Here is a 15,972-nt window from a genome sequence, read left to right on the forward strand (position 1 = left end):
GTCACAAAGAACTGTCTGGCCCCTGATGTCAGTAATGCAGTACTCAGGAGCCCTGGCGTGGGGGAAAGAGAAGAAACTCAAAAGCTTGACAGATCTCAATTCAAACCCTGGTTGTACCACCTCCAGCAGGCCTTGGTCAGGGAATAGTATCTAGCTAAAATTCATTGACTCCATTTTGTGTTCATTGAATTTATATTTTGCTGGCTTTCCATTTGTGAGAGTGATAGAAGTTTCCTTTAAACATGAATTTGTAAATATGAACAAGTAGGCCATTCACAGAAATACATAAAATATGCCATAGGAGAGGTGGCACTCTCATATGGCAATAATTATGACAAACGCCGGCAAATTACCTGAGTGACCCAGAGTGACCTGAGCACTGACTCCCAAATGCCGTCTGTAGGATGTCCTGCATCCCCCAGACCTTTTCCTGGGTCCTCCTGGGCCCTAAAACCCTCTAGACCATCCAGACCTCAGGCCACCCACCTCTCCGTTGCCAGAGCAGTCTCCATTCCGGAACGTGCTGGTCACCACCAACAGCAGCTGCTCCTCCTCCAGGCAGCTCAGCTTATACTTGTCCATACAGAGAACCTGGATGGCGCTGAGGTGGACACAAGCCCTCAGCTCCCAGTAGACACTCTGGGCTTCCTCCCACACCTCCCCCCGGCCGGGACTCCTGTGCTCATCTGTCTCTCCCAGTGCCCAGCACAGGCGTGGCACAGCGGAAGTGAATGGACCGATTTGAACACATCATCCTCGATTCTCCTTCCCCGCTCAAGCCCCTCAGCTAACCCGTCGGCGAGTCCTGGAGGCTCTGCCTCCAAAATACTGCCTATCCCATGTCCAAACGCCTCTCACCACGTCCACTGCTACTTGCAATTGTGTGTGCAAATATTCCCACAAGATTGGAATGAGTAGGTCACAGCGGCGCCTGGAGGGAATGCCCGGGGAAATGTGCCATCGCCTTGCTGTTCTATCCGGGCCCACCCAGCTAAGGATGGGGGACCTGCCACCACTCTCCTGGCAGTCCTGGGAGCTGGCAGGTGAGGACCCAAGAGTGTTTTCAGTGACCTGGCTGACCTGGTCATCAGTCACTCCCACCTTGGCCTACGCCTCTACATGGCACAGATCACAGCTCATTCCGACCTGCATTACACTGCTCTGTGCCCTGTCCTCAGGGTCACACCTGTCTCCCAGAAGCCGTGCAACCCTGGAAAACCCATCAACCTAACAGTCAGGTTCCTCCTCTGTGCATTAACAATGACATTGATGCCAGCTTTGCAGGGCGCTGGGAGGGTAGAGGGAGGTGTATGCTGGAGAGTTCCCCAAGGGCAAAGCCTGGCTCTGCGTCACTCACTCTCAGATCCTCAGAGCCTGGAGCTGGCCCAGCATGTGGCCACCATTCCCTAACAGTTGGATTTGATCCATCAGTGCTGAAGGCAGGGGATGGAGCTTCCACAGACCCCCTGTGTCCTGTCTTCTTTATGAGCAGCTTACTCAGCCTCACCCCTTTCCCATGCACCCTGCAGAGCAGGTGTTCACTGAGCTTCCACAAAATTCACTAGAGCAGCTGATGGATACTGGAGCCTGGATTCACTGTCAAAGTGTTTCTCAAAGGGTGCTCTGCAGAACACCATGGAAAACTCATTTGCTGTATAAGTTTGAAAACCCCTGCCCACAGGTCTCCCCTTGTGTACGAGCAATCAGCTCTACCATTCAGCCCAGGTGTGTGTTTGCGGAACCATCTGGAGGAAGCTGAGGAGACATGAGCTGAAGGCAGAGGGTGAGTCTGAAGTGGGATCTTGGGACAGGTATGAGAAGTTAGGCAAAAATAAGATGATTCCAGCCTTAAAACCTTAGATAATAGTTCACATTATTATTTAGTTAATGGGATTGTACCCACGTTAAATTACTAATTTTTTTAAGGGGAGAAGTCTCACCCGGTAACCCAGGCTGGAGTGCAGTGGTGCAGTCATGGCTCACTGCTTTCTGGAACTCATGGGCTCCAGCAGTTCTGCCTCAGCCTCCTGACTAGGTGGGACCATAGGCACACGCCACCATGACTGGCTAATTTCTTTGACTTTTCTCTAGAGACAGGGTCCACCTGTGTTTCCCAGGCTGGTCCCAGACTTCTAGACTCAAGTGAACCTGAACGTCCTGCCTCCACCTCTCAAATTGCTGGGATTACAGGTGTGAGCCATCACACCCAGTCTAAATTTGTTATGTGCCATGGTACTGCAAAACGTCATTATTAGGGGCAGCTGGATGGAAGGTATAGGAGGCCAATGTAGTGCCTTTTCAATCTTTTATAGCTAAAATAATTTCAACAGAAAACATTTATTTTAAAACATGAAGGGGGTTAATCATCCATGAGTTGAAAACACAAAGGCAGGCACACGGTGTTGTGGGAATTCAGAAAGCTGGTCACACGGCTGGGGGTGCTGGGAGGGGCTGGGCATGGTTGGCTTTGTGATCTGGGGGCTGGTGTGTTCCATCTGTGAAGGTCTTTCGAGCTGCACACTTTCTTAATCAATTTTCATAAGTTTAACAAAAAATAAAATGAGGACGTGAAGTTTGCTTGGGTTGTTAAGCCTCAGGAAGTTATCCAGCCATGAGCCCTGCCCTAGATGCTTCTAGAAGCCTGGAGGGAACTGAGAACTTTCCAAGTAGAGGAGCAGGGGCAAGGCCCTGTGGTGGGAGCGCACTGCTGCTTGTCCCTAGCTGCGACGGGGGTGTCCTGGTTGGAATCAGTGCTGGGTGCAGTGCAGGGCTGGAAGTCCATGTCCACACTGTGGCTCAGTGCAGTGAAAATCAATCTCACCCGCTCCGCAGGGTGTTCCGCCTGCCAGCAGGTGGCCAGCTGGTCCTCCTGGGGTACGGTGCCATTGTAGAAATTGGGTGCAAGTCTCTTGTCCGTAGACAGGGTGCCCTGTTGTAGTGGGATATGTCCTGGCTTCTCTCAGTCCTGATGGGCCTGGGCAGGGCCTGGTGTCAGGGTCCCCATGGGCTTCTCGAGCTGGCCCTGTCCCACAGTCCCGGGGCTGTCCAGGACACATTCAGAAGGGACACGGACCCAGCAGCTCTGTTCGAAATCATAATGGGGAAACCAAGGGCCCCCTACATCCAGGTCTGTTGGGAGCCGGGGCATCGAGTTCCACTCCAGGAATCTCCAGGAACCGTGAGATCTTTCCTGAGCCGGGGCTGGGCTGGGCACACCCCAAGTGCCCACAGGGTAGATGTCTTCCCGGACAGCCCCACCAGGACAGGATGTGGAAGAACGAGGTGCCCATGGTGGGGAAACTAGCCAAATGGGCCGCTGGAACCGGGCTGGTGGGCCTGGAGGGGCCTGTCTGTCCCCCTTGCGGAGGGTCATCCTGCCATGTGAAGCCAGCAGAGGCCTGGGTGTTGAGGACCCTTGCTCAGGTTTGGCTGAAAGGAAAACAGACGTGGTCAGCATCTCTAATGAGCCCATGCAGGCCTTTCCCGGCTGGGCCCCACCTGCCTGGGTCTCTGGAGTCCTCGGGGTCTCTGTGGGGCCCCCGGGGCCTGACACTGAGGACACGCCTGTAGTCTGCTGATCCCAGAGGGAGGGGTGTGTGCCAACTGGCGTGGGGAAGCTGTCAGGGCATGACAGGTAGCTCCTAGGACTGCTCCCAGGGTTCGGACTGGCTGGGGGATTCTTACCACACACCCTCGTCCCAGGGCTGTTGGACCAGGGATACAGCCCCCAGTGAGAACTCAGGTGGGAGGGAACTTGGATGTCACCCAGCCCCTTGTCACCTCACATGGGGACCCATCTCCACAGTGGGTGACGGGACCTGGAGGTGGGTCACCCTCTGCCTTCCTGGGCTGCCCAGTCCATGCCAGGACTGACCGTTCCCACATCTGCCTGAATTCTTGGCTCTGGCTCTCGCCTGGGGTCCTGCCTGTGCCCTCTCCCTGAATGCTCTGGGATCAGGGACACCCGATTCCCTTGTCTCCCTGGCTCAAGGCTGGTTGTCCTGGCAACCTTGGAGGAGCGTGCAGCAGTGAGGGGCCTCTGCTGCTCTCTGAGGCTGTGGGTGCTTGCAGGGAGGGGCGGGGTTATCCACAAATGTATCTGGCTTCTTTAGTGCCCTTGACGGCCTTGTGATGGGGAGACAGAGACACTGTGGAATGTGGGAGGGGGCTTGTTAGACGGTCATGCCCACATCCTCCTCCTGCCGGCACAACACATCCAGTACACACGCACTGAGCGCCTGCCCTGAGGACCGGTGGGCCTCCTGTGCTTTCTTAGAGTCCAGGAGGAAGAGGAGGAAGAAAAGGTGAAGAGGAAGGCCCAGGTACTAGGGTTTCGGGTCTCGGGGACTCTCCCATTATTAACTGCCCCAGAGGGTGACATGGGAGGGGACATGGCACTGGAGCCCACCTGGGGGTGGCAGGTCCCCTTGCTTCCTTGTTAGTTTCTTCATAGAGGCCCTAAGATGCTTGAGCACAGAGTCATCATCCAACTCCCAGGTATGGAAGAACTGGTTCCAAAACCGTGCCCACAGGCCACACCTGGACGTCTTCGTGAGGCGCTCTAGGGACAGGGTGGACATCAGGCCAGGAGAGTTCCCTGGGAGGGGGCACAGCTGATACCCCATGGCCACTTCAGTCTCCCACTAGGCGATGCGGGAATCTTTTGTGGCCACCCCAGGGGTTCAGATGTGCACAGGAGACTGTGGCTGGGGGAAGTGGGTAGGGAAGTGCTCACAACACTCCTGACTTTCATCTGGGCCATGTGGGGGACGGGCTCGGTGTCACTGTGCCCTGCCCAGCCCACCTGGCCAGACCTCCCTCTGGGCCAGAACAGAGGATCATGAGGACAGTGTGAGGAAGTTGCCCTCGGGTAAGTCGGCGTCTGACCTCAGGGCTCCCCAGGCCCCACTGGGCACACGTAGACTTACTCCTCTGAACTTTAAAGGCAATGCTTGTCATCGGCATCAACACCTGTTCTCCTTCCAGCAAATACACATCCCACAGGCGCAGGATGAGCCCAAGAGAGATCTGTGGGGATAGCAGGTGTGGGAGACTGTAGCCCTTCCAGGCTGGGGCTGGTGGCTCGAACTGAGCCCACTGGGGCTTCAGTCCCCAGAGTCAGTGATCTTCTTCATGAGGGTTTCCTGAGTCCTCCAGGGTGCTGAGTCAGACAAGGTCTTGCAGCTCCTCATGGGGGGCACTCATTGGAGTGGGGGTGTGGCTCCTGGAGAGAGGGGCTTGCCCAGGGCTTGAGGCTTCCCTGATCCCTCCCAAGTCAGGTCTTGGCCCAGTCTGCCTGTAAGGCTGGTCCTGAGCGCCAGTCATTTCCCTGGGATGACCCCTCTTGGGCAGAGGGTTTTGCTTGGGTGTCCTGTGAGGGCCCCCATGTGGGCGGAGCCTCCTGTGGGCGGAGCCTCCTGTGGGCTGTGGGTGAGCCAGACCCCCGGGCTGGGGAAGCAGGGCACTGCAGGGCAAGGAGCATCCCTGAGCCAGGGTCTCCCTGTGCCTTCTTACCCCGTCATTCAACATCTGGAGAAGCCAGCCTAAGGAGGAACTCTGCGTGAAAAGACCTTCCTTGTCCTGACGGGAGGAACAGAGGTGCTCAGGGCCCCCCTGGGCTGCCCTAAAAACTTCCCTCTTCCAGGGCCTCTGAAGACCCTTCCCTTAGTGCAGAACACTGGGCGGTGTCCAGGGCTCCCCCCAACACCGTCCCCTTCCCACACTCCCGGTGCACACACTGCCCTTTGCCCTGCTCTGCGGGAGCTGGGCCCCCATCCCTGTGCCTCTGTCCTATAGACCAACTCCCGGCCCATGGAGAACCTGACATCCCAGGTCAGCCAGTGGCTAGGACTCAGCCAGTCACCAGCGCCACGGGATGCAGGGCCTCTGGAGAAGAGCCCAAGCTTGCTCACCAGACGCCATAAACTCACCAGACGCCACATGGTCTTGGGTTGTGATGCGGGGACCACATGCTCCTGATGGTCTTGGAGCCCCTGGACTGTCCCGCCATTTGGGCTGTGGAATCCTGAGAACCCCCCAGCCCATCATGAAATCAGAGCCTTTCCCCAAGATGTGGAGCCATCAGCTGGAAGAGCTGGGCAGCTGGAGAGGCCCCCAAACCACAAGGCCTTTCACCCTCCCATCTGGTGACCCCACCATGCAGCCTTTGCCCTGGGGAGGTGGGGCAGGAACATCCCCTGGAGTCTGGCTGCAGGTTTCCCTAGAGGCCTCCTAGACCAGGGTGCAAAAAGGGCAAGTCTGACTTAAGGCCACCACATGGCGGCCAGAACAGGGTGGGTGCTGGGCTTCCTGGTCGTCTCCTGGAAGTGGGGTCGGGCCAGGGGACACAGGATGGGGAGATGCTGCCCCCTGGGCTTGGTCGGCCCATTTGTGGGCACCAAGGGCAGCACGAGCCTGGGCAGCTGGAGGGCAGGAGGACTCTCGGGGGGGGAGAGTCAGCTACACAGAATCAGAGCCAGAGGGCGTGGCAGCAGGACACAGAGGGTGGCCACGGGGAGGATGAGATGCCCTCCGCTGATGGGGATGAAAGGCGTCTGACTTGGGCTTTGGGGGTCAGCCGCAGACTGCTGTGGGACCCTCAGCAAAGACACCCTGAAGACTCCCAAGGGGCTGGCTACACAAGGAAGGTGTCTTGGCTGAAAGCCGAGATCACCTGGCCAGGGTGGCCATCCCTGGGTCTGGCTGTATGAGGTCCCATGGGCAGCTGTCCACCTACCTTGCAGGGAGTGCCTCTCCCTGGCCAGCAGCTGCACCAGTGCCCAGAATGCATCCTCCTCAGGCAGATACAGGAGGAACAAGGCCGCGATGTGGCTCAGGTCCCTGCAGTAGCCCACCTCCTGCAAGAGCCAGAGTCACCGTGAAAGGATATCACCTGGGAGGACTGAGGTCACCTGGGAGGACTCATGTCATTGGAGACGGAAGAGGTGACTGGAGAGGCTTCCTCTGAAGAAGAGGCTTCCTCAGGGTGCAAATTCATTTCATGACAAGAGCCAAGTCCATCAGGCACTTCAGCACTTTGTACAAAATGTCTCCTGATGGCACCGTCCTGCGTGTGACTCTGCCAAGCTCCTGGGCTTGGGTGAAGCCCCAGGAGGAGGGCGTCATTTCTGGTTCTGAGAAGTGGTGGTCAGGCCCAGGTGACACCAGGAGTCCAGGCCCCGACTCCTTTGTGTCTCAGCTTGACTCCTTGAGACCAACCCCTTGCTTGGAGGTTTATGCCAGCAGTGATCTGGAGTTATACCTCCTATATCCTGGTGGCTCACAAATACTAACTTTTTTTTTTTTTTTTTTTTTTTTGAGACAGAGTCTCGCTCTGCCGCCCAGGCTGAAGTGCAGTGGCATGATCTTGGCTCACTGCAAGCTCCGCCTCCCGGGTTCCCGCCATTCTCCTGCCTCAGCCTCCCGAGTAGCTGGGACTACAGGCGCCCGCCACCTCGCCCGGCTAGTTTTTTTGTATTTTTTAGTAGAGACGGGGTTTCACCGTGTCAGCCAGGGTGGTCTTGATCTCCTGACCTCGTGATCCGCCCGTCTCAGCCTCCCAAAGTGCTGGGATTACAGGCTTGGGCCACAAATACTAACTTTAAAAGAAGCGAGAGCACCCCACCAGACACCCACTCCTGTGAACAGGGAAATACTGCCTGGAAACATCACTGCTGGGAATACTCACCGGGTTATACTCCAAATATGCCAGGAGGATGTAGAATAGTTCCCGCTGCCTAGGAAACAGAGAAAGGGGGCTTTTGTTTGTTTTGTGCAGATGCCGTTAGTTTCAGTTTGTCTACAAAGCCTAACAACAAATCCCATTTCAGGTTCAGATGATTCACCAGATAAGCAGTGAGCTCTTCAGGGTCTTTGACTTTGAGGAAATGTTTCAGGAAAATCCACATCTGTGACATGCAGATAGCCAGTTGTACAGTGACTTGCCTGATCCTTTTCACTCTGAATAATTTTTTTTTTTCAATTTGCACACACGCCAGCTCAGTCTTTGGATGTACAGTTCCTCCGTGGTTCTAAACCAATGGGCAGTATCCTGGCTACTGCTCCAGCCCCTCCTGAAGCGACTCCTTCATCTTCCAAGTCTCCAGGGTGGCCCCTATGCACCCGGCCTCTCCCTGATCCCTCAGCCCCCGGCCACCCAGACTGCTTGTCAGTCCCTATGGTTTGGCCTTTTCCAGAATGGCCCAGGAATGGGAATCCTACGTGATAGCTTATTGGGTCTGGCTTCTTTCCCTCAGCAAAATGCATCTAGGATCCACCCACGTTCGTGTGGGCATCACTGGCTCGTTCCCTTTTCTCACTGAGTCTTCTGTTTGGAGAGAGAACCAGCCTTGCTCTCCCCATTCCCATGTTGAAGACTGTCCCCGAAGGCTCCTTGTGTGAGTGATGAGGAATCAAGCAGTGGATGTGGCATGCAGGTTTCACGTGGACATCAGTTTTCAAATCAGTGGGTTCAATATTTGTGATACTTTGGGGACACGTGGTTCAAGTCCATTGAGCTTTGTGAGTCACTGCCAAACTGGCTGCCAAAGTGGCTGTGCCATGTCATGTTCCTGGCAGAAAAGGATGACAGTTTCCAGGACCCCTAGTAGCCCCAGCATTTGGTGATGTCAGTGTTGCCTGGAGAGGCTCATGGGCCTTCAATCCTGCCACCCTCCCATGGGTCCTACCATGGGTCCCCGTGGGTCAGGGAGAGCACCTTTCACCATTGTGCATGATTTTGTTTGCTGACTTCTGTCTCCTCAGGGTCCTCCTCGTTTCTGGCCCCACATGTTCCAATCTGGCCCAGGGCTTGGAACCAGGTGCTCAGTTCATGGTGCCAGCTGCTCCCTGGGTCAGGGGAGGTCTTGGCAGCTCTGTCATCCCTCCTAGGTGATCCTGGCCTCTTCTCCGGGGAAGCCCCCATCCCTTTCATTCACTCCATCTCTGCTGAGACCCTGTGGTTCCCATAGGCTTACTTGGCTCCGTAGCGATCCCTGAAGAAGATGTGAGTCCTTAGTGTCTCGCTCACGTCCAGGTCGATCTGGTGGATGTGTTTAGATGACCTCTTGCCCTTCTCCTTCATGACCTGTAGGGCAGGGCCAAGAGGAGGAAGCAGCCTCAGAACAGATGGAAGACTCCCTGCCCCAAATGGCAGTCGGCCCACAGTCAGCACTCCGGGAAGGAAGGAAAGCAGGAAGGTTTCCTTCTCCACAAAGCTGCTTTTTGGCTTGTTACTGAAGCTGGAGAGGGTCACCAGAGCCGGGTTTGTCTGTGGTGACTATGTCACCGTCCGTGCCCAGGATGTGCATCTGACCATCCCACCCACCCCCCAGGCTGGGCTTAATGCTCCCTCCAGCTGGAGACCTGGGCCCCTGACACGGCCTGTCCTGTTTGTTGTGCTCTGGCTGAGCGTACCTTGTATGTTCTGGGGTTTTTCCACTTGACTTCCTGTATGTTCAGCAGGACTGACCACACTTGGCCCCTGAAGTTCATGGGAATGCCCTTATATACTCGATCTATCAGCTGTGGGCACAAAACAATCTGGTGTCACAGGCCACGGGGCGACCCCAGTGAGGACCAGAGCCCGAGGATTCTGGAAATCGTTGGTTTTGGCCCCATGATTCCTCGTTAGAGGTGACATTAAGCTGGGACACAGTCTCCCTTCCCAGGATTGAAAGAGTGGATGGGCACTCAGAGTCGGGACTCTGATCTGAACCTTATCCTTCCTTTAGGTCACCAGGGCATCCCTAGCCTTGAGCTCTGGGTGTTTCCAGCCCTAGATTCAGATTCCCTCCCAGCAAGGTGACGCTTGCACAAATAGGCAGGCAAACCACCGACCAGGCCTGCAGTCCTCTGGGTGAGGACAGTGTGCCACCCGCCCTCTGAGAGGCTGATGGCGCCAGGCCACCGCCATGGGTGCCTGTCCCCTGTCTCTGCAGAAAGTGGTTCTGGGGGCCTCTCCCTCCACACATTACCTTTTTACTGTTCTTATATGTCTCCCATTGTCGCAGCATTTCCATCCACTTGCTCTTTTGTGTTATCTCCCGCCGCATTTGCTGTCAAATGAGGAATTTTGGAGTTAGGGAAGCTGCCAGGCTTCCCAGAGCCGCCCGTGGATGCTGGGTCTTGGGCTCTGGAGCCCTGGTGGACCCAGCTGGAGGGAGCCAGGGAAGGGCAGACCCTAAGGGCTGAAAGCCTTTGAGCAAATGAGCACCAGTGGGCTGGCTTTGGGACCCCAGGACGTGCCATCCTCAGGCCACAGACACAGCAGTCTTAGGTCAGGTCCCAGCCTCTAGGTGGGGTCCTGACACAGGCGGGCTGCCATCCCCAAGCCACAACTATGGTTCTCACTTTGGAATATTATCAAGCTGCCAAAGTTACAGCAACCTGGGGTCAGATCCAGCAGGGAGTGCTGCCCCTCCCAGGGACATCGTGTTGTCCTCACCTGCCACGGCCCAGGCCAGCTGCCTCCTCTGCCTCACCGACCACCCGCCCAGTCCCCACATCCCTGGTCCAGCCCCCTCCCCATGCATCAGGCTCTTACCTTAGCCTCCCGAACAGTGGCAGGAGGCAGCTCTGTCTCACTGTAAGGAAATCCAGGCAGAACTGAGGACCTGCACAGGGCCTGGAGCTGCCCTAGACTGGGAGCCAACCCCCAGAAAGGACAGTCTCTGTCCCTATCTAGCTCAGGGCTCAGTCCAGGAAAAGACACAGGGAAGGGAGGACAAGGGGCTTCCTGTGGGGCTGACTCCCAGGAGGGGCAGGAGCTGGGAGAAGAAGGAGTGCGGGTCCAGCCTGGCCAGGGTAACTGGGGCCCCTGGCGTGGGGGGCGGTCAGGCCGCACAATGGGGCTGCTTGTCCTGGACTGGAGGTCGTGCTTTCTGCTGGAGCTGAGCAAGGTCAGGCCTGAGATGGGATGGGGGCCGCCCAGGATGGGCGACAGGGCCCTCACAGGAGTCCCTCAGGGAGTGACCACATCACCTCACCAGGGTCAAGGGAGCCTGCCGTGAGACCTGCCCGGTGTACTCCTGGTGTACCAGGGGCCCATCCCACTTGACAGCCCCAAGGCCCTTTCAGGTTCTGACTCCCAGCATCCACCTGCCTCTCCCTGCACCTGACCCACACACCCTGCGTTTCAGAAGTGGCACAGCTCATCAGCTCCCTCCCACCCTACCTCCCCCGGCATCCTCTGTGTCTCCATCCTATGATCCCTAAGGGATGGACTCCTGGCTGGGCTCCTCTTACGTGGCCCCAGGTCCTTTCCCAGCACCAGACCCAGGGTCTCTAGCCACAAGCCCGGCTGCCTCCCTGGCCTCACGGTGAGATGCCCATAACAGGTCCCTGCCCATCTTCTCCTCCATTCTCCTAGGGCCACCGCTCCCATTGTTCTCATGCCGTTCCCCCTTCTCCATGGGGACAGTGAGGGCTGTAGCTCTAGGGAAATGAGGGAGGACAGGGGCCGTTGGGCCCTCAGAGACCTGCTGGACAACAGCCCTGAGGCTAGGCCAGGCGTCCCCTCACCCTGTAGCCAGAACCCTTGGATTTCACTGGGGTTGTTTCCAAGTAGACATGGCCAGACCCTCAGGCTGCCCCGCTCCTCTTGTGCTGACTTGGGGACAGAACTGCTGAGAGTCCAGGGGCCTGACCTAGGCCAGTCTCCATTCCCACCTGCTCCCTAGATGGGCCCCGCACCTCTGGCCTAACAGCAACCTGGGGCTGGACCTGCAGGGGAGCCAGGGAGGAGTTCTGACCCTGGAAAACAGGTTGGCCTGACCCGGCGAGACAGTCCTGCCTCGGAAAGGCCTTTCTGAAAGCAAACCCATCCCTGAGCTGAGAAAGGTGCTTCAGGGGTGAGGGGAGCACAGAGGACTCACTGCACAATCCCAAAGCGATCAATGTTGTTGTAGATTCCAACAGGCTCAGGCCCCATGTCGTCTGGCAGCCCAGCTCGGTGTCCCTGCAACCCAGAGGGAGGCTTGGTGAGGGGTCCAAGGCAAAGGGTGCAAGGGCCTCGGGGTAGTAGCCACTTGTGCCCACTCTGTGCTCCTAGGGAGCCCAGGACCCTTTGACCAGGGCGCACTGGAAGAGGCCTCCCTCCAAGGAGCAGACCGACCTGTACCTTCTCATAGTTCATGATGATATTCTCTCGCTCCTGTGCCCGCAAACTATCTGCATCCTCTATGATTACCATCCTGTGAGACAAAATCATCTAAAAGTTACCTTGTACTTGAGAGTTTCGGAGAACACCTGAACCGTTCCCGCCAGGCTCCCAGATGCTGGCTGGCCATGTAACCCCGATTCCATCACCTTCCCCAGGTAAAAAGGTGCCAGACCTAGTGTCCCGCACCTGCATGAGTGTCTGGAGTCTCCAGTCCCAAGCAGTGGTGGGCATCATCCCAAGGACTTGAGGACAGTGGGACCTGGACAGAGAATCCCGTCATCCCCAATTGCCATGAAATGGGGACACACCTGCCCCAGCAGGTTGAATAGTGTCCACCTGCCAAGGGTGAAAGGCCCATGATGGGCTATTCCAGGGATGTGGAGGGAGACTGAGGTCAGCGACCAGAGGTCTCTGTACAATCGGCCTCCTGGGATGCTCAGGGTCCACAGAGATGCCCAGTTTTCTACAGGGAACAAGATCTCTCCTGACTGCTCTGTTCTTCTCCACTCATCACTTTGGCTCCCGTGGCCCTTCAGTCTGAACAGAGAAGCCACTTTAGGAATAATGCCAGTTGAGCAGGAGGGTGTTCGGTTTGGGGGATGAAAATGATCTATTGTGCTAGGGGAAACCCTCACTCGGGGAGGGACTGGACTCCACCATTCTGAGCTGTCCCTACAGGAGGGGGCTTCATTTTCCCATGTCACTGAGGAAGGACAGTGGGTCCTTGGTCCTGGAGAACACCTGGATGGACCGTCCCTCCTGGGAACACTTGGGGCAAAAGGACGGCCGAGGCCTCGAGAGGACCAGACAGAGCAAGAAATACGTGGAGAGAACCCCAGTGCCTGGACCCCTTTGAACAGAAGGGAAGATGGTCTCCCCCCAGCCAGTCCTCCAGGGCTCCTTCATTTTCCACAGTTACCCAAGGGCAGAAGGTTCCCCAGGACAAGGGACCATGTGAGTTCAGTGAGGCCCACAGCCACCATCAGGACCCAGTTTAGGGCACAGAGGTGTTCTGAGGACCCTCCTATTCCCCCCACCCACAGTGGATCTATCCCAGTGGCTCTGCCAGGGCCAGGCTCTGCCCCATCGGGATGGGAAACCTGGGAAGACTTGGGATCTAGGGCAGGGAAGTCACAGGGTTCAGGCCTGAATTCCAGCACAGCGCACGGCAGGGCTGAGAGCAAAACCCACGGTCCTGTCTGGATTCCCAGGCCGGTTACCGCCTCTCTGACCCCAGACGTCTCACCTGTCGAATGGCTACACTAGGGAATGGCACTCACTCTATGAAGCCACCATGAGGACGAAAGAGCCAATTGTCTACACTGGCAGTGTAGAACGGGCGACCGGTGAGTGCTCAGGGATGACCCTCCTCGGTAGCTGCCCAGAGGCCAACACCACCCACAGCATAGCCACTGTCCCCAAGTCAGCCTGGAGGGAAGAGAGCAGGTCGCACTCACCTGATTCTGATGAATCAGTTGGCCTGCGTTATGCCTCTCAGGTAGAAAACCTTTGAGACCACAAAACTGTTCCCAGATACGACTGTGCACATGTAGCTGATACCACTGTGCGTGGGTAACTGCCGTAGAACACAGAGGCAGGCCTGAGAGCGGATTGGTGCTAAGCACCAGTGACATTGTGAGGTCATGGCACGCATCACAGTGGGGCCTTGCCCGGGTCAGCAGGGCCCAGAGATGGGGTCCTCCGCTGCCTGAGGTGGCCACATGCCTGCCTGCAATGTGTTTGTGTGCTGCATGCACACCTGTACATGGGTAAACACATCTGTGCATGTGTGTGTGCCTTCTCTGGCCAGGCCTGGCTGCCCCACTCATGTGTGCACCCAGTTCCTCATCACTGTCACCCCGAAGGCCGAGGACCAGTATCAGAGCATCCACGGGTGTTCCCTAACCTCAGCCCTCCTCGCCCAGGGTGGTCTGGGATACACATAAGGGTGGAGGGAAGTGACCAGTGCTGTTGAATCTCAGAACACAAATGCTAATACTATTACTTAATGGTTTTTTCGTGTCTCTAATGGTATCTTTTTTTAAATTTCTGATATTTTAACTGGGTATTTCTCTCCATGACCCTTGAATGTTCTAGCTAGAGGATCCTATGGGGAAAGTGCCAGGCACACAGTAGGGCCTCACTCTATTCCAGACACGTTATCTAAAATCTGGTTCATCTGTCCTTCCTGCCAGGGCCTAGGGGATGCCAAATTCCAGGGTCCAGAAAGAGTTTGGGATAAAATGAAGCTCCAAGGGGTGAACTTTGACCGGGGCTGAGTCTGCCGTGTCATTCAAACGGAGTCTCAAGTCCGGAGATAGGGCGTCCAGATGCCCCAATGCAGGGACCTCTGATCGACACCTGCTCCCCTGTACTCATTAGCAACCACACCCACCCTACTCTCAAAGCACACTTGGCCCTCATATCCGGGAGCTCTGCATCTGTGGGTTCAGCAACAGCAGATGGAAAATATTCAGAAAATAATTTGGATGATTATGTCTCTACTGAACATGTGCAGACTTTGTTCTTGTCATCATTCCCTAAAGAATACAGTATCCCAACCATTTATGTAGCATCTGCATTGTATTACATATCATAAATAATCTAGTAATGGTCTATGTCTATTGGAGGATGTGCATAGCTTTTATGTAAATACTAGGCCATGTTATATCAGGGACTTGAGCATCCATGGATTTTGGCATCCCCGGGACCCTAGAACTAATCCTCCATGGATACCAAGGGACAATTGTATAAACTCGCTCAGGAAGGCTGCTCATTGGAGGAAGGGCCCAGTTCAGTACAGACAGGGACATCATCCCTGGACTACTGTCCATCCATCCATCCATCCATTCATCCATTGGCACCACCCTCTAGTGCTGTCCGAGTGACAGCCCTAGCAAGTGGAGACCTTTAAAAAGACTGGCTCACGTTGTCCAGCTTTGAGGTCTTGGAAGAAGTTGCACCAGTGTGAGAATAGGGGGTCAGTTTCCTCCAGGATCCAAAGAGCATATCAGGGCCCCTTGGGGTGAGGAAAGGAGCGTGGCCTCTCCAGCAGCCACATGGGCTGCAGTAGGATGGGGCTGGGGCTGGCCCTGTTTATCACTTGGCCCTCATGAGGGGAACAGAAAGACCAGGGGGCAGAGGAGGACCATGGGGCAGCTGGTTGCCTAAGCAGAAGGCACCTCAGGGAAGGGCTTTTAGTTTGTTTTCACACTGCTGTAAAGAAATACTTGAGGCCGGGCGTGGTGGTTCACACCTGTAATCTCAGTACTTTGGGAGGCCGAGAGGTGGATCACCTGAGGTCAGGAGTTCAAGACCAGCCTGGCCAACATGGTAAAACTCCGTCTCAACTAAAAATACAAAAAAAGCTAGCTGGGCGTGGTGGCGGGCACCTGTAATCCCACCTACTTCGGGAGGCTGAGGCAGGAGAATCCCTTGAACCTGGAAGGCAGAGGTTGCAGTGAGCCTAGATGGTGCCATTGCACTCCAGCCTTGGTGACCAGATTCAAACTCTGTTAAAAAAAAAAAAAAAAAAAGAAATACTTGAGACTGAGTAGTTTATAAAGGAAAGAGGTTTAATTGACTCGCAGTTCAGGGAACTTACAATTATGGCAGAAGGCGAAGGGGAAGCGACACCTTCTTCACAAGGCGGCAGGAGGGAGTGAGTGGAGAATGAGGAAGTGCCGCAGTTTGAAACCATCAGCTCTCCTGAGGACTCCCTCACTCTCAGGGGAGCAGCACAGGGGAAACTGTCCCCAGATCCAATCCCCTCCCACCAGGTTCCTCCCTTGACACAGGAGGGATGAGTTTTG

The 15,972-nt window shown here is 55.9% G+C and overlaps 1 pseudogene; it reads right to left on the reverse strand.

Annotated features, from left to right (window-relative positions):
• Nucleotides 1-2,196: 2,196 nt before the first annotated feature.
• LOC139359527 (TBC1 domain family member 3B-like) lies at nt 2,197-12,300 on the reverse strand (annotated as a pseudogene).
• Nucleotides 12,301-15,972: the final 3,672 nt, after the last annotated feature.

The sequence above is a fragment of the Macaca nemestrina genome, chromosome 17 (genome assembly GCF_043159975.1).
Source record: "Macaca nemestrina isolate mMacNem1 chromosome 17, mMacNem.hap1, whole genome shotgun sequence".
Lineage (NCBI taxonomy): Eukaryota > Metazoa > Chordata > Mammalia > Primates > Cercopithecidae > Macaca > Macaca nemestrina.